A 19,957-nucleotide genomic window follows, 5' to 3' on the forward strand; every position below is an offset into this window, starting at 1 on the left:
TCACTTAACAACACTCTTGCTTAGCAACCAAAATGTTAGCTCAGAAACTCTGGCATTTGAAGCACGCAAGTCTTAAAGCTGTCAAGTTACAAGACCCTTGAACCCCTTAACCCTTTAGGAAAAAAATCCCCAGGGGTGTTCAAACTTGACAGCTTTAAGACTTGTGGACTTCAACTCCCAGAATTCCTCCTCTCGCTCTTCATCTTAATGCTGTGCGGACGGATGGGCGGGGGGAGGGAGCTGGAACCGGTTCTAAACAGCACTTTAGATTTGTGGAACCTCTCCTATAGAAGAGGTTAGAACTGGCAAGAACCCACCCCTGCTACCTTGGCCATTGAGTGTCAAAACAACTATAAACAAAGAGTTCCAAATGTATGATTTTGAAACCATCGAGTTTGTGCTCCTCCAAATATGGTTTGGTTTGCAATCACTATCTCCTCACAGGAAAATAAGCCCTAGCATGATTTTTCCATTTGCACGTAATATAAGCCCTACTCCCAAAATAAGACCCAGTTAAGACAAATGCATTTAGTATAACTGCATTGCATTGGCGTAACTAATGCCATTTTCAAAAACTAGATGTTTCCACCATCCCTACAGGGCTATGAAGTTGAGCCAGCCTGGCATTTTCCCACCAAGTTTCTACCCATTCTTTCTCCAGAGCTTGTGCTGTTCAGCTTATGCTGTCAACTCTCATTTGTTAAATGTATGGCATTGCAACTTCTTTATTGTAAGATTAGATTGTGGCAGCCTTCCAGGGGGAAAACAACCCACACAAACTTTGTGCTGTAGTTGCTGCCTTGAGAACAAATCAAGCTACACTTTGTTTCCAATAATCTTTAGGCCTAATCTTTCCCCTTGAAAAATAATTAAAATATATCAATGCACTTATAATATAGTCAGTATTATTATTACTTTTAAATAATTATTTTTTAGACTTTTTGTAAAAAAAGGCATGTCATAGATTATAAAATTCAACTATTTGTTTAGCTGAATTAATAAATTGACTGCGTTCAAGGACACGGTCAGGTTCATGAAAATGATTCTTTTTTAAATTATTAGTATAAATCAGGACTGTGTTGAGGGGTCGCTTCCTTGCTGTATGTATATAATGGCAAAGTTAATGTTCTGATTTTTATTTGTTTATTGCTTTATGATTCAAGCAAAGGTCGCATGCACTAAAGCACACATGGCAATTAAAATGCAGGCAAAACCTTAACATAAAATCAAAACTGCGAGAGGCACCAGTCAGTTTCTATAGGCTAATGCTACAAATGGAAATAATTTCTCCACTGACCTTCCGAAACATTTTTCATTTAAAAGGAAATCAGTGGTGGGATTCAAAAATTTGTATTACTGGTTCTGTGGGCATGGCTTGGTGGGTGTGGCTTGGTGGGCATGGGGCAGGGAAAGAATACTGTAAAATCTCCACTCTCTCCCCACTCCAGAGGAAAATTACTGCAAAAAACCGTGTTCGACTAAAGCGTGCTCGACGAAACCGTGTAGCTGACGTCATCACAGCACGACGAAAAAAGCACGCTGTAAACGCTAAAGCTAAAATTAACCCCTAAACCTAACCCCCCTAAACCTAATCCTAAACCTAACCCTAATCCTAACCCTTAACCTAACCCTAACCCTTAACCTAACCCTTAACCTAACCCTAAACCTAAACCTAAACCTAACCTTTACCTTAACTTGAATCAGCTTGCTTTCAAAGCGCTATTTAAAGCGCGCTTTTTTTCCGCGGTTGCTGTTGTCGCCCTGCTGATGACATCAGCGACGCGGTTTAATCGGGCACGCTTTAGTGGAGCGCGGTTTTGACGTGCCACGCCTGATCAGCTGGGACTTGGGAGGCAGAAAATAGATGGGGGCTGGGGCAGTCAGAGGTGGCATTTATTGGTTCTCTAAACTACCCAAAATTCCCGCTACTGGTTCTCCAGAACTGGTCAGGACATGCTGAATACCATCTCTGATCTTTTCATCTTGGGGAAATTTTAAATTTAAATAGGCTTATACATTCTGATCTCTAATTGAATATAGTGGGGCATAAGAATTGAGATGCAGACTTAACTTCCATGCATATGCAGGTATGATTTTCATATAGGAGATTGTTGCCTTGGAGAGTAACAGGTTGGCTCAAATCAGAGAGATTTTTTTTTTCCTGTACATGATCTTGAACAACTAGTTAGGAAGAATGTAAGGAGAAGGGAAAATTCTACCATAATAAATATGGGAAATGTTAGCCCTATCCCCCAGAATAGCTAAGTCCCAAATCTCAAAAAAAAAAAAAACTGCTAAAGTTTCATCAAGCCTTAGGATAAATATGGTTTTGACCAACCACAATGTATCAATCAATATTCTAAGACAGCTAGGTGGGCTAAGAGGCATACAAATTTGGAAGCAGGTTTTTCCATGTTGACCCCAAACTATAGTGATGAGAAGTAGCCAGAAGTAGTTAGCACTCCTCTAAAGCTAGAAACAGAAGCTTCAGTTGGTGGAAGTGGTTAGGACAGCTTTACCAGTAATTGCTGATTATCAGTAATACGTAGAGAGTTCGTTGTCTAAGTGGGATAGTAGGAGTCCCTTTCATTTCTCCTCCATAACTCTCCTATTCATGTGAGAGGCCTGTCTCATGATCTGTCTGCAGTTCGGCTGTTCAAATCTCACCGGCTCAGGGTTGACTCAGCCTTCCATCCTTTTGAGGTAGGTAAAATGAGGACCCGGATTATTGTTGGGGGCAATATGCTGACTCTGTAAACCGCTTAGAGAGGGCTGAAAGCCCTATGAAGCGGTATATAAGTCTAACTGCTATTGCTATTGCTATCTAACTGTTTGATCACATTTGTCTGTGATGGCATTTGGGGAAAATTGTTCACTCTCAGTCTCTCAGGTCTCCCTTCCCTTCCTCAAGAGGGGAAAAAGAATCTTAAAATAATTAATTCTCTTGAATATTCAAAATTATACCACTCAGATTATTATTATTTTTTAAAAATCTAATCAACCTTTGCAAACATTTTTTAAAAATGTTTTGAAGTTTCAACTGCTAACCAACATTTATAGTCTCCTCTGAAACAATACTGGGTTGGACACCTGGCCCTCCAAGTGGGCTTAAGCATAGGCATTGTCACAGTGTTAGTTATCATTGTTCATAAACCAGGCAATTATGGAGAACAAATCTATTATTCTTGCTTAGTCTGGAAGACATCTTGAGTATGTCTATGCAGACTACAGATTACAGTCTTTCTCTGCTCCACTCACTATTAATTCTATACAATTAGCTGTGTAGAATGCCTTATTCTAAAAATACATCGCTAGGATCTACCCAAATATAGGTACTTTTAACGTGCAAGAATTAATAATTTAAAGGTTGTAGTCTTAGCTGGGAATGGAAATAAACTCCATTAAGGTCAAGTCTACTTTTGGGCTATAAAGTCATGTGGTTTAAAATGCTGGTATGAAATGAACTGTCTTCGGTCTTCTAAAATGGTTGTTCGTCAATTATGTTGAAATCAAATAAAGCCAACTATGAAGGGGTCATTGTGGAAACATTGTGGAAAGAGCTGAGGTGGTGCAGTGGTTAAATGCAGCACTGCAGGCTACTGCTAGATCAGCAGTTCAGCGGTTCAAATCCCACCGGCTCAGGGTTGACTCAGCCTTCCATCCTTCCGAGGTGGGTAAAATGAGGACCCAGATTGTTGGGGGCAATATGCTGACTCTCTGTAAACCGCTTAGAGAGGGCTGAAAGCCCTATGAAGCGGTATATAAGTCTACTGCTATTGCTATTGCTATCAAAGTTATGTATGTCATTATAAACAATAATGCTGACAAAAGAATACTTTCCCTCAGGCATTTTCTCCAGTTAAAAGCAAGTATTTGTTTCTTTATTGAAACTTTCCTCTACTACTGCAGTCTTCATGGACATCAACAATAGCAGTAGCATTGTCTCTTTCTGTAAATGCATATGTCTGCCTACTTTCAACAGAGAGTCTTTTGCATAGATCATAAAGTTGTTGGATTTCAATCTGCGCTGGAAGCAACACTTTGGGTATATTTTCTGTGGACAATTCAATCCCTCTTTCCATTTTCCAAGAAGAAAATGCATTTTCCTTCCCACTGTGTCTCAAAAAGGCATCAGCAGTTATCCAAATCAAGTTCAGTCTTTGATAAGAAAGATCCAAGTGACAATTCAGCATGATGCTTCATTATTTTTTGGGCTTTTGAAACTTTGCCTGTGAATATCATAAATATTGTTATAGCTAAAACCGGGTGCTGCAAACAGTCGAGCAAGTTGAAGGAGCTTTATAAATAAATGCTGGTGCAAGTTTATAAATAAATGTTGATTTCTTCATGCTTAAACATGATCAAAGGTATTTCAGCATCCTCGTCAAGGTAGCCCTGCAAGCTATAACTCCTTCTTTTCTATTTTTATGTGAGTATAAATATCTTTCCAAGGTCTGATTTCAGCTGACACTGGACTAAGTGCTCTTTCAGAACATGCATATCAATAATTAAACAAATTAGACATTTCTGTTTCACATCTTGCATTTGGGGAAGAACAAAGATATTTGACTTCACAGCCTACTTTTTCCATCACAGCAGATTTGCAAGAGCACTGTGTTCATTCTCGTGTCCAAGCCTGGTCTGGAAATACAATTTGTCATGAAGTTAGGATTCTCTGGTGTGTTTTTCCACAGGTTGATTCTGTTGGGCAGATGGAGGAAAGTAAGAATTTCAAGAACCTCTTTCTGTGTTTTTGAACTGCTCTGCTAGAGCAGAATATAGGAGCTACAGTAATTGCTTCTGTTTGATATTGGTTTGCAACATAGGGTACCTTCCATGCAGAATAGGGAAGGTTTTGCTGCATCTTTCAGTAAAAACTAAATATTTGGTAATCCTAATGGGGGAGGAAGATTAATTTATAAAAATCAGTAGTGAGGCTGTTTTCATCTGTTATATTAGCACATTCCCCCTTCTATTAATCAAGGGATCTAAACATTTATGAATAATACATTTTAAAAAAAATAATCCAATGCATATTTAATGTTTGTTGCAGAAAAATCAAATCCAGAAAGCACACACACAGATAACTGATTCAGCTGGATTCATTAACTTCTTTATATACATAATAATAGGTGAATAAATGTGCAATACCAATAGTATATTCTTTCAATGTGGCAGAAGTTACAAGCAGAACATATGCAGGAGAGAACAGTTTCAGTTCAGAGTTCAGAGCAGACAGAGTAGTTTCAGTTTCAATTCTCAGCACAGACTCAGATCTGATTAAGCTCTCATTGGTTGACTTAGTTGCTATGCCTATTCATTGGCTGACCTTGTTACCATGTCTCTCCCAGTCATGAATATTCTAACAGTTTTAACTGGGAAACTAGGATTATTTTTTTAAGTGAATGAAATATGTAGATAATCAGAGAGTCCAAAGGAGCTGCTTAGTCCACCCATCCACAACAGGGTTGTTTCCTTGAACATACCCAACAAAGGACAACACTCTGGGTAAATGATTCCACCACCAAATTGTTCTTATTGTTAGAAAGGGTAGGTCTTTTTTCTCCTAATGTCCAAAGAAGAATCTGCCATCCATTAACCTAAATCCATCATTCCATGCCTTGCATTCTAGATTAAGGACTACATTTTTCTTCAACAAGGCTTCCCTTTAGGTAGATTTGAAGTGTTATTCTAACTAGTTTTCTTTTCTCAAACTCAGTTTATAGACCCTCTTTGAATGTCTCCCTGTTTCTCAAAAGCACAATGCCTGGAACTGGATGCAATACCCAAAATAACCATCTCAAAATAAAAAGGAAGCATCACTTTCCATGATTTGGCAGCTACTTGGTTTTTATTTGACTTGATGGTCAATACTGTACAGGACCATTGTAAAAAAAAACCTAAATAAAAGATGTACATTTGCAATTGGTTTCTAATAGGATTTTCTCATGCATTTAGTCACTTCCCTCAAAAGAAGGAAAGACATTTATCAAGGAAAACGATAAGAACAGTGACTAACTCCACAATTTAGATCCTTCTCTGTCTCAAGAAGAAATTAAAGATTTCTCGTTCGTTTGGTTTTAAAGGAGCATAAATGGTCAGGTTAATGTCAGATCACCTCCTCTTCACAGTAGCCATACTGTCCCTTCTAAAACACTGAAACATTGGTGAAGAAATTACCAAGACTGCTGTCAAAATCTAGTCCTTCAATCTCTTCCCTACCAGGATCAGCGGGTTACCAGATTTTAACCAATAGCATAAAGGATATACAGGTTACAATTCAAGAGCAGAGAGATAAAACAGATAGCAGGCTAATTTGACTTCATCTGGGGGGTGTTTTGAATGTATGTTCCCATTAAAATATATTTATCAAACCATTCCCAGTCCAGGACATAGAAGTGAAGCTTCCCAGTTATATTTCGTTATTTTCTCCTTTTTTAAAAACAAAGTTTTTATTTTATTTTTTTGTTACATATTTTAACTTCTTTTATAAACAAAATGTTGTCCGGTTTTTCCCCTTCACATTTTCATTTTACATCATATTTTCATTTTACATTTCAGTCATCTTATTTTCATTCCACATTTTTCTGCTTAGTTTTAATTTCTTCTTAATATATAAACAATATCATTATTTGCCTCTCTAAATTAATCAAATTTAACATATCATTTCCATCTATCATTCTGTTTTACAGTTAATAATATATATCCTCAAATTTAATGTTATGTAGTAAACATTTCATTTTATTAATTATTCGCAAGTAATCATATTAATCTATTTCCCAATCATATTGAATATATACCATTGTCTATATTTACCAAATTTCATTCTATTCCACTAGTAAATCCTTTTCTTTCTTTCCTCCTTTAAACCATTTTTCTCTTAGTCTCTCAGGGACTTCACTTCTCTCGAATTCTCTTCTCTCCACCCATTTACCTAGTGTTTTTTTTTTTGTCTTAAAATTTCTATGTTTTTTCTTTCCAATCATTACTCTTTAGACCGAGAGGAAATGGAAAGAAGCACACAGAATCTGACACCATTTGCCAATCTTTAAAACCCGATAATGAAGAATAACACTTTCATACTGTCAGGGATACCCGACATATCCTGGAGACAGAAATATGTTTCATTAATAACTGTGCTAATTTGGAGGCCACATATGAACTGTTAATTGAACTTTATTGTAGGAAAACTGGTTAATTAGGTTACTGATCAGATTTTGCAGTTTGCAGAGCCTCATCTTGTTAAAAATCTTTAATTTATCTTAACTATCCTTTATCCTAGCTAGCATTCAAAGTGGAAAAATTACAGGGGCCACCATTTTATCCACTGTGGTTCTTCCATTTCTTTCTGGAAGAAACATTTATCCAGGCTAAACATCTGCAATGCTACCTAAATGGAAAGGAGTTCAGAAATGTCAGCAGCAAAAGGGTCAGACACCAGCATATTTATGAGGTTAAAGAGTTTGCTCCTATTAGTCAAATTTAACATCAACTGGACTGTTTGTCCAGGATGCCTATTAAAAATAAAATTAAATGGTGTGGGTGAAATTATGTGGTTCGTTGCACAGTTAGCCAGAGCTATTTAGACTAGATTTGACATTTTATCCACTTATCAAGTCCTTCCCAAGCGAAGGATTTGGGACATAAGTTTATGTTTGATGGTGTTAGTATTGTTGCACGATGTAAGCTGTTCTGAGTAAAGCTGTCTTTTGAAATTGACTGATGGTCAATTTGTCAATGCCACTGTGTTGAGGTGGTGCTCCAGATGTTTTGGGATTACACCAAAGGTGCCTATTACAATTGGTACTACCTTTGCAGGATTAGGATCAGTACTATTATTATTATAGTTCATCATACAGTCAGCCAGATGTTTAGATTAGATTTGGCATTTTTATCAACCTATTGAATCTTTCCCAAGGACCCTGGGCAGATGCTGTTGTTTCCTTGGTATTGTTTTAAAATGTAAGCTGTTCTAAGTAAAGCTTATTATTAATTGTTAATCTTATTATTAAGATAAAAAACCTCATCCCTCAAGAAACACCTGGCCCAATTTAGATATAATCTTAGCATTTAAGTTGTAATTAGATCCCTAATAGCCTCAATGATTCAAAGCCCCTTTTCTGAATTGGGTTTGCTTCATCCCTTGTGATCTTTCCCAAACAGGATTGGGCCAGCTGCAGTGGCCTCTGTTGAGTATTGAAAAGTCCTCAACTTCCGACCTAGTGGCTAGCCACAAGCCAAGCCGCGTCCTTATTGGCTAGGATGCGTCTTGGCTAAGCGCGGGCCTCTAGGGGCGTACCTATTGGTTTTCCCTGCTTAACAGCCACCTGCTGGCAACCGTTCCCGATGTCGCCTCAAACCATTCCGACGCCCCCTCCGGGGTTTCAAAGCATTCCTTGTTCAACCCAGTCTGGCCTTGGTAACCCGGACGCCGCCTACTGGCAGTTGGGTTATACTCCTCCCGCTAGTGTCACGCCCCCTCAGGCAGGCCTACCTGATTCGTTGTGCCTGCCTTCTGGGCCTGTCCAAGATGGAGTCACTCAGAGCTCCACTCCCTTCCTGATTGGCTAGGACGCGGCTTGGCTAAGCGTGGGCCACTAGGGTCGCGCCTATTGGTTTTCCCTGCTTGACAGCTCCGTATAAATAGCTGTCAAGCAGGGAAAGGTGCTGAATCGCTATTTGTTCATAGTTTATTGTTCTACAATAAAAGAAGGTGTTCTCACCACAGACTGCCTCCTGCCTCGTCCTTCGTCCAGACTCACAATAGCCTCTTTATAATAACATGATACATTATATAGTAATACAACATAAAGGAGAATTTTTGTAGCTCAGCATTGAAATGAACAAATCTTGGTGCTCTCTGAGTTTGGTTGTTTTCTTCTAGACATTTCAGTGCCCAAACTAAGTAACCTCATCAGTGCATCTAGTATTGTATGATGTCTAGTATCTAGTATTGATGATGTTACCTACGGTAATTTGGGTAATGAAACGTCTGCAAGAAAACAACTCAGCGCAGGGAGCACCAAGGCCCCCTCTGTCATACAACAATCCAACAACATTTTGGGTTTAAGAGGCCATATTAGTCATTGAGTCGTGGGCCTGTTAGTCATTAAATTGTGTGCCAGCAAAAAAAAAGCAAGTTTAAATTCCTATTAGCTTTCATTTAAATTAATATGGTTAATATAATCGTTCTTAATATTTAATATTTCCCCCCAGAGGTTGCATATCAGAAGTTACAGTTCAATAACAAGAGGAGTGTTGCTGTTGACACTGCGGGCCTTGGGAGAGTATTTTAGCTCCAGGACTTCAAGTTATATATCATGTCTTTGGCATAAATTTATCTCTTGAAATTCTGGCACATTTCATCCATCTCTAGTGCTAGGATATTGGAAGCCCCGAGAATCCACATGTTTTCACCCCTAATTTATTTATAATTACGATTACATCAGAACTAAAGAAAGTACATTGGTTCTCTGTTCATTCCTGAATCCCATCCAAGATGTCAGTATTTAAAGAGCCGAGGTGGCGCAGTGGTTAAATGCAGCACTGCAGGCTGCTTCAGCTGACTGCAGTTCTGCAGTTCGGCTGTTCAAATTTCACCGGCTCAAGGTTGACTCAGCCTTCCATCCTTCCGAGGTGGGTAAAATGAGGACCCGGATTGTTGGGGGCAATATGCTGACTCTGTAAACCGCTTAGAGAGGGCTGAAAGATAGATGATAGATAGATAGATAGATAGATGATAGATAGATAGATAGATAGATAGATAGATAGATAGATAGATAGATAGATAGACAGACAGACAGACAGACAGACAGACAGACAGACAGACAGATGTAAATATATAGATAGATAAATAAATAGATGAGATGGATGGATGATAGATAGGCAGGCAGGCAGGCAGGCAGACAGATAGATAGACAGATATAAATAGATAATGATGTTTTACAGAAAGCAAAGTAGGCTATTTTTGGCTACTTCAGAAAATTATCTTCTCTCTTCCCCCTCCTACCCACCTACCTGCCCACATGTCCATGATTCATTTCTGCATCTTTCTCCATATTTAAAAAAAAATTCAAGAGACTATCCTCCCTGCCTTCCAATTCACACTTTACACTAGCTCAGCTAATAAAAGTAAACTCCTGAAAGTGTTTGCAATCTGATGATGATGAGCATACAGAAGAACAGGGTTGGAAAGGATCTTGGAGGTCTTCTAATCCAATCCCCTGCAGGAAACCCTACACCATTCTGGACAAATACAGTAGCTGTCCAATCTCTCCTGAAAAACCTCCAGTGATGAAGCACCCCACAACTTCTAGAGGCAAACTGTTCCACTGATTAATTGTTCTCAGTGTCAGGGAATTTCTCCTTAGTTCTAGGTAGGATCAGTCTTTGATAAGCTTTCATCCATTACATTTTGTCCTGCCCTCAGATGGTTGGAATGGCCTTTAAATTGAAAATATTGGTGTGTTGTGGTCCAGCAGGAGCCGTTGGAGCTGCCACCAGACTCTGACAGCGAGGGGCCCGATGAGTCAGCTCTGGAGGATGTGGAGGATCCTGGACAGGGTTCTGACTCCGAGCAGGGCGCAGAGAGGCTGGTTGGCCACCAGGAGGCACCTGAGCCTTGGACCAGTGGGGAGGAGACAAGGGAGAGTGACCCGGATGCCAGTAGTTCTTGGATGCACGGCACCGAAGAGCTAATAGGTATCAGGAACAGTTGCAGTTACAGGAGGTAATTGCACTCAGCTGGTGGTCATTAGGTTCCTCTCCAGACTATAAAAAGACTACTTGTGCACACTCCCCTCTTGCAGAAGTCAATGCAGGAACGAATGTCGGAGAACATTGTTATGAGCTTGGCAGGCTGGATTGCTGCCAAGCCTTATCTGTGTTTATTGCTGCCCAAGCTTGTCTGTGCCGGTTTGCTGCCAAGGACCTGTCTGTCTGTTAATTAAATGCCGTAACTTATCTTTGGCTCGGAGTGTGCTTTGGTGTGGAACGAGGGGGGTCAGAACAGATATCCCCCCTGTTCTTTGTGAATTTAAGCAGGTGGCTCAGTTCAAACTAGTAATTTATCAGTACAATCTCTGCTCACCTGGGAAAGTCACTAGTCCTCAGCTGCAAAGGACAAGTCATACTGAGGACAAAGTGGATTAGAACTCATGGCTCGCCCGAAGTTCTGGGATAACTTTCAGCTGCTTCAGCCAACAGGGATCCTTTTAATTTGGAAGCAGGCTGCAATGTTCTTAAATATACTATATGAAGCAAAACAAAAAATGCAATTCCAGAACATCTGGAAGAATCCCAGATTCCACAACCTGTCTAGTTAGAATATGATTTTTTCTAATTCTCCCTACAGTGTCCCAAACGTGCTTTTTCAGGAGGACTTCCTTGTTTTTTCTCCTTGAAGACTTCTCGCTTCTCATCCAAGAAGCTTCTTCAGCTCTGACAGGATAGTCAGGAATGGAAGGAATTTGTATTCCTTGCAGACAGATGGTCATTTCGCATCGTTTTAGAGGGTCGTTGAAACACCCGGAAGTTTATCTGTGTCCTCAGGGTCACCTGAGTAGTGCAAATGGTTCCTGTAGCCTGCAAATTTTTCCCCCTCTGGAAATCCATTCCTATTCCCACGCCATTCCAAGGCTGTTCTTTGCGATAATCATGACTTGGGTGACTGAGAATCTTTACAATCTCCCTACAGTCTTCACACTATCCAAAATGATCAGGATGGTCTAAAGCCGTGATGGCGGACCTCTGTCATGCATGCCACAGGTGGCACATAGAGCCCTCTTTGCAGGCAGGCGAGCCGTCAGCCTAGCTCAGCTCCCCAGCACAAGCGCTTGCGCCTCCCGCTGGCCAGCTGATTTTTGGGTCTCTGCCAGGCATGTGTGGGGGGGTTGTGGGAGGTATCACACATGCATGCAGGTGGCGGGGAGAGTGCGAGGGGAGTGCCAGGGGTGTGCGGCGCACGCCCCTGCCGCTCATTTTTGGTCCCAGGAGGCTTCAGGGAGGCCTGCTAGACCCAAAACAGGGCGCTGGGCTCCCAGCACATGCGTGCATATGTTCGGCACACAACAACAAAAAGGTTAGCCATCACTAGTCTAAAGTGTTCTACCTTGAGCTGGGGGTTGGACTGAAAGACCTCCGAGGTCCCTTCCGGCCCTGTGATTCTATGTTCTAATATCTAACCGTAATTACTTACATGACAGAAGGCTCACTGAAGGGACAGTGAGACAGTTCTGCAGCTGAATGCCTCTTCTCCACTTAGAAAGCCTCTCCATGGCTCAGCTAATATGCTTAAGCACAGCCGTCTTGAACTGGTTCCGCTTAGCTTGAAAGCAGAGATGAGACGAAAGGGAATATAACTCATCCTGTAATTACTCATCCCAGCTTAGAGGAGACAAGGTCTCCTGCTCCACTCCCCTCGGTTTCGAAAGGGCAGTCATCCCTTGAAGTAGCAATCTAACATTTCGACTTGTGTGCAGTCCTGGTTTTTATTAATGCTCTTAAAAACACGCAGTGCTTCCTCTTACTATTCCTTAGGCAGACAGAGATAAAAGCACATTCTCCCCAATCCACACAGCGGACAGCGGACAATGATTGAGTACGCAGAGAGTTAAAAGATGAGGAATGTGACTGAGGGCCGGCTGGTTCATGTGTGCAGGAGCTAGATTTTGGGGAGAGGGTGTTGAAAGTTTTCTTGGTGTTTTTTTTTTAATTGCAGGATAGGTAATCCTCAACCTACGACCACAATGAACCCAACATTTCTGTTGCTAAGTGAGAAATTTGTGAAGCCAGTTTTGCCCCATCTTACGACTTTTCTTGCCACATTTGTTAAGTGAATCAGTGCAGTCGTTGAATTGGTAACACGGTTGTTACCAACCATGGTAACCGAGGTGGCGGTTAGAGCCGAGGTGGCGCAGTGGTTAGGGTGCAGTACTGCAGGCCACTTCAGCTGACTGTTATCTGCAGTTCAGCGGTTCTAATCTCACCGGCTCACGGTTGACTCAACCTTCCATCCTTCCGAGGTGGGTGAAATGAGGACCCGGATTGTTGGGGGCGATATGCGGACTCTGTAAACCGCTTAGAGAGGGCTGAAAGCCCTATGAAGCAGTATATAAGTCTAACTGCTATTGCTATTGTTAAGTGAATCTGGTTCCCCCATTGACTTTGCTTGTCAGAAGGTTGCAAAAGGTGATTGACATGACCCCGGGGCACTGCAACCGTCTTAAATGTGAGTCGGTTGCCAAGCATCCAAATGTAAAATCACATAGCCCGCCAAGGTCATAAATGTGAAAAGTGGTCATAAGTCCACTTTTTTTTCGGGGCCACTGCACCTTCTAAGGCTCGCGAAGGGAACTGTTGTAAGTTGAGGACTATCTGTGTTTAAAAGCCGATAGTACTTTCTTTTTTTCTATTTCCCCATCTCAAAATGCTATACAACTTTGTTTCCGCAATCTTGCAGCACGCAGTAATCTGATCCAAAGGAGGACTCCAAGCAGTGTTGTCAAAACAACATTTTGTTACGCATACAAAAGAGAGAGGAAGAATTATTATTTGGCCATTCAAATGATGATTGAATAATTATGACATGATTTAGTAGCCTCTACTGGGGATGGGAGCAGTGTTTTTATTCTGTTTCCCCCCCTCCCCACAATGTGGGTGGCTTGAATGCCATTCAAAACATTGAAACAACTTGTGGTTTTCTTGACCACTTATTTGCCAGCTGATTATTTTCCCAATTAAAAGCATTATTATGAGCTGCTGCTAAATAACATGCTTACAAAAGGCAACACACGCATAGCAGGCAGATGACAAGGACCAGTCAGGATTTTTTTTCCTACAACTTCAGTCTGTGGATGTTCTAGAAGACGAGGCAGAGTTGTGCAACAATTGTGTGTTGTCCGCACAATTTGTGTATTAAACGTGATTCCCCCGAAGTTTATAGCTATGAAGTCTATCGTTAGGCTGCACTTGTTTTCCAAATGTAGACACGCAAACTAATATAGGATAGGATCACTGTCAGAGAAGGGCATATACATACAGAAAAGAAGATTGATCTGGAGCTGTGTAGGATGATGGTTTTGACTGTGTTAAATCAAGATGATTGGTGGGAGGGCCAGAGTGCTCCACAAATTACATTTCCTGTGACTTCTGTCTGTGTTCTGGGAAGCGCTGGGGAAATGGCCAAGACCATCTTATTAAGTTCTGCCAGATCTGGCAATGAATCAGTGGGCTGCATGTGAAAATCTATTCCACATCCTTCTGCTGACTATTAAACACTACAAACAGGTAAACTGATCATAGACATTATTATTTTGTCGAGTAAGAAACAAATGATGGTTTCTTCAACCATAAAGCAGTGATATTTTATAACATGCTAGGGTATAGGTTAAGCATGGGTTAATATGCACGCACCTATGTCTTATGAGGAGAGCAGGTGCTCCAGGGATAACACATGCATATATAAAGGTGAAGGTTCCCTTCGCGCATATGTGCTAGTCGTTCCTGACTCTAGGGGGCGGTGTTCATCTCCGTTTCAAAGCCGAAGAGCCAGCGCTCTCTGAAAATGCCTCCGTGGTCATGTGGCTGGCCTGACTAAACAGCGAAGGTGCACAGAATGCTGTTACCTTCCCACTAAAGATAGTCCTTATTGTTCTACTTGCATTTTTAGATGCTTTCAAGCTGCTAGGTTGGCAGAAGCTGGGACAAGTAATAGGAGCTCACTCCATTATGTGGCACTAGGGATTTGAACAGCCAAACTGTCTACCTTTCTGATTGACAAGCTCAGCGTCTTAACCACTGAGCCACCACGTCCCACTACATGCATATATACTTCACCCCAAAGGAACACGACAGCTTTTCTTAAAGGAGAGTCAGACTAATTATGCTTCAGTCACCAGACCTCTGTATAAACGGGCAGAACAGAGCTCACATCTACAAAATGGCTTGTATAGGATCAGAAAATACGCAGTTTTTTTTACTGACACATTCAAAGTTGCTACTTTTTTCAGGATCCCCCAAATTACTGAAAGGCTGAGCATTAACTTTAGCTACCGTATTTTTCGGAGTATAAGACGCACCCTTTTCCCTCAAAAAAGTGGGTGAAAATCTGGGTGCATCTTATACACTGAATACAGCATTTTTGGCCTCCCAAAACCCCGCCCCCTTTGCAAAAATGGATCTGCATAACCTTTAGGAGGCTTCCAGAGTGCTTCTGGGGGCTAGGGAGGGCAAAAATGAGTGAAAATGGGCCATTTTTGCTCATTTTTGCCCCCCCCCCCCGCCCCTAGAAGCATGCTATAAGCCTCCTAAAGGCTATGCATGCCCTTTTTTTGACAAAAAATGGGCCTGTTTTCATGAAAAATGGGGCATTTGGGGGAGGTCAAAAACTTTTTTTTATTGCCTCTTCAAAATCTTGGTGCATCTTATGCATCTTATATTCCAGTGCGTCTTATACTCAGAAAAATACAGTAGTTTGGTGCACTTATTGTATACTGCTTTCACTTTGGATGCCTAAACTTTCATCACTTTTTCAATTATATTGCATAGTTTACCCAATCCCCCCTTCGCTCTGTGAGTGTGCATGTTGGTGTTATAATAGCAATAGCGTTTAGACTTATATACTGCTTCACAGTACTCGCTAAGCGATTGACAGCATCAGCATATTCTCCCCAAAATAAGTAGATATATAATCAAAGCCAACATACGTTGCCATGTGTATGTTGAAAAGAACAATAGTTGAGTGCAGTGACAGAGAATTATCTATTCTCTGTGCTCATGTTGGTCTTTCTATAACAGTTTCCCACAATTTTATATGCTGAAAGCATTTTCACTTCATCATCAACCATGGGGTGGACATTATGGAAAAGCCCATCATTAACTGCCTTAATTACAAGTGCGACAGAATGTTAAAATGGCATTATACATTAATCAATCCTTGTTTAATTATCTAACTTCAGCATACTTTCTTGACCCAAAATTCTTAAATGGAGGGTTTCGTTCCACTCCTCCAGTGCTCTCTGTGACAAGAGCAGTGCCAATTTCCACAAGAAATGATTTTAGCTAAACACCCATCTTTCCTATATGTGTAAATATGATCTCTGCAAGTGTCCATTCCACAAAGTTTTGAGAATGTAATTGCCCAATGTATTCAGCTGTAATGGGCAGTAGGAATAAACCTGAGGAACAGCTGTTGCCTTAACAGATAAGAGAAATCTGAATCTAGGGCAGAAATGTAATTTGAGAAAGCATCCCAGACTCTTCCTATTACTCACAATGAGGAAGGAAGCATGTTCGGACTTGCAAGGGCTGTTATCAGCTCTTCACGATAGACCAGATCAGTAAACCAAAGTTACGGATGCAAATGTTTTTAGAGTAGCAGAATCATGCAAATCTGAATGGGTTTCCTCCCTCCCTTTATTTATCTGACAACTTTCTCAAATTACATATCTGACCTGGTTTAAATTTCCTTTACTTCATCAATGTCTTGGTTGTGGTTCTCTCCCCCATCCCCTCAAGTTTATTTCTTCTGCCCATTACACCAGAATAGAAGAAACTGTTACAGTTATCAATATATTGGTCCAACTTCATAGATGTAGGTTAAAAAAAAAGCAATCCCAGGCCAGTTATTCAATATTGGTAGAATTAATTAAAAATAGGGGAAGAAACTTTCAAGCTATCCAGAATCCAACAAACACAATGTTGTGAGCAAACAAACACCAGGGAATAGGGAAAGAAAGAGAAACTCACAAATTAAACTACGTGTTTAAAACTGTGGTGTCTGTGATAAAGGCAATCAAACGAAGACAAGAAATTACAATAATAAGAGCATCAGATGCATTAGTGGCAAAAGGATGTGCAGCTTTCCCAATCCTGAAAACATAAATGTTTACGTATGTTTATTATACTTGTATGCCGCCCTATTCCTGAGGGACTCAGGGCGGCTAACAAACAAGTGGGGAAGAGGGAGATACAAAAAAACAACAAGACAAAAACAAGATACAAAAACAGCTTAAAAGCTACACAACAATCACAACAATTCAAGTGGGGCTGGGAACTCATCAGCCCCAGGCCTGCCGGAACAGCCAGGTCTTGACGGCTTTGCGGAAAGCCTGAAGGGTGGTGAGGGTCCGAATCTCCATGGAGAGATCGTTCCAGAGGGCCGGAGCAGCCACAGAGAAGCCCTCCCCCGAGGGGTCGACAGTCGACATTGGCTAGCTGATGGTATTCGGAGGAGGCCTAATCTGTGGGATCTAATTGGTCGTAGGGAGGTAAATGGCAGGAGGCGGTCTCTCAAGTACCCAGGTCCGATACCATGTAGGGCTTTAAAAGTAACGACTAGCACCTTGAAGCTCATCCGGAGTCCAACAGGCAGCCAGTGCAGCTCGCGGAGGATAGGTGTAACGTGGGTGTACCGAGGCGCACCCACAATCGCTTGCGCGGCTGCATTCTGGATAAGCTGAAGTCTCCGAATGCTCTTCAAGGGCTGCCCCATGTAGAGCGCATTACAGTAGTCCAGTCAGCATTGGATCCCATTATGTCTCTCACCAATGGCAGTAAACATATTGCTACTTTAGGATGTCTATGTATAAACAGAGAAGCATCATCGTTCTTACATAAAGTAGAAAGGTTGCTCAGATTGCGTTTAATTCATAGCACAAAATTCAGATTCGTAACATGAAAAGTTTGTTCAACCTTACTCATACTTTACTCTAAAACAACCTGTCAATGTCACTTCGTGGATGTAAAGTGTGGTACATATTCAAAAGTTTGCGTGTTTTCCGGTCCAAATTTTTCAGTTCAGCCAGAGTCCAGTTGATGATTCCAGCTGAGTAGCGTATAACACTGGAACTGCCCATGTATTAATGGCTTTAATTATGCTTCCAGCATTCAGCTTTGATTTTAATATTTTGCGGACCCTCCTGATGTATTCCTTTTACATTGACTCTTTGACTTTTCCATTCAAGATGTTATCTGTTTCCAATATGCCTAGGTACTTGTAACCATCATCCTTTGTTAATGCTTTCACTATATTTCCATTTCCCAGTTCTATTCCTTCTGGTTTTTGTTCTTTTTTTTAATTTTTCCCTGCTGCATGGATAATATAGCATATTTTTCAAGTCCAAAGTTCATTTTGATGTCACTGCTGAACATTTGAATTGTGTTGAGTATTGATTTAAGTTCAGTGGGGCTTTTTGCATACATTTTTAAGTTATCCATGTATAGTAGATGGTTTATCTTGCCATGTTGGCTTGATATTATTATTGTTGTTGTTGTTATTATTATTATTATTCAGAGTAAATTAGGTGCTGCACCAACTATGACCTGGTCATAATGACGATTTGTAATGTTATCTGCTGTGAATTTATAATGAGCAGCTAATAGATCAAGAGTCCACCTCCACCCTGTTTATGCATTGATCCTTTTTATATAGTTTGCAGTTAATTTTAATATTTTATTTTTAATGTCCAATTTTTAATATTTTTAATCTTCAAATTGTCTATATTGTTATTTATGATGCTGTATGCCATTAAGAGTCTCTTGATCATGAGATGGGTAGCATATAGATTTAATAAATAAATAAACTGCATTATGCATATAAGATTCTGGATAAAATTTAGGGTCCCAGTCATTCAAATAACAAATCACCATCAAAATACAACACTGAATGTTAAGTATGAGTAACAGCAAGAAAGGTTACAGAATATGGATGCCATTGTAGCCATGTGACCAAAGAATGACAGTATTTGCAGAATTGGGACCTTTAATAAAAGCTGCTAATCATTGCCAGAAAGATTTGTAAGCCATCCTTTTGATTCTATTATTGTAGTACCCGAAATTCAAAATGCCAAATTGTACCAAATAGTTCTGCTACTCGCTCTGGGCCTCTCCATTAAAACTTTGCTCATGCTAATTAAAATTGGCCCTCTTTGATTAATCAATAAAAACCACAGTTAATTAACTGACCAATTAAGCTTGCAGCCTTAATTATAAAGAGGTATATTATGGGTGGTTATGAGATCGCAGTGCTGTATGAGTCAGACTTCCAGATATAAAACAGAAGGCTACAAAGGGCTTGGGGCAAAGATTTTATCATTACTAAATGCACATGTTCAAACATCTAAGGCATTTTCATGTATGCAATTGTCATATAACCGGGAAGTCTTTGGTCGAAGTTTTATGTAAGTTGGGAAGCACCTAGTAAGTCCCTTGATTCTGATTTTAGGGATTAGCATCAGGAATGAAAGTTCCTATTTTCAACATAGCAACAGTAAACAAGGAGCTAGTAACTCTTCCCTTTTTCCAATTCCACTGAAACCACATTTGCTGAATCTGCTGTTTACCTCCAACCCAGGGGTGGGTTCTGGCCAGCTTTACTGCCGGTTCGCTTATGCGCGTGCTTCATGCACATGCACAACGCAATTAAAATTGTTCTGCGCAGGCGCAGAACCCAAAAACAAGACAGTGAGCGTGGCGACTGGAGGTTCCAGCAACCCAGGCCTCCATACCTCTACCAGTTCAGCCGAACTGGGCTGAACCAGTAGGAACCCACCTCTGCTCCAATCACTGAGACTTCTTTTCTCAGTAAAGACTACCATCAACTAGCTTCCAGAAGTATTTTCACAGAGGAACTAAATTGAAGACCCTGAGTGAATGCAGTTTTACTGCTACCCTTAGCATGGTCACAACTACTTCTAAGCTTTAAAAAAGGGGAGCACTGGAAATACAGCAATAAGAAAGCAAGGATGACATATAAACTCAACCCTGGCGCTTCCAGATGCTTCTGATGGGCTTCATATTGGTCCATCCTGGTCAAAGAGCCGAGGTGGCGCAGTGGTTAAATGCAGCACTGCAGGCAACTTCAGCTGACTGCAGTTCTGCAGTTCGGCTGTTCAAATCTCACCGGCTCAGGGTTGACTCAGCCTTCCATCCTTCCGAGGTGGGTAAAATGAGGACCCGG

This window comes from Thamnophis elegans, chromosome 4 (assembly GCF_009769535.1).
Source record: "Thamnophis elegans isolate rThaEle1 chromosome 4, rThaEle1.pri, whole genome shotgun sequence".
NCBI lineage: Eukaryota > Metazoa > Chordata > Lepidosauria > Squamata > Colubridae > Thamnophis > Thamnophis elegans.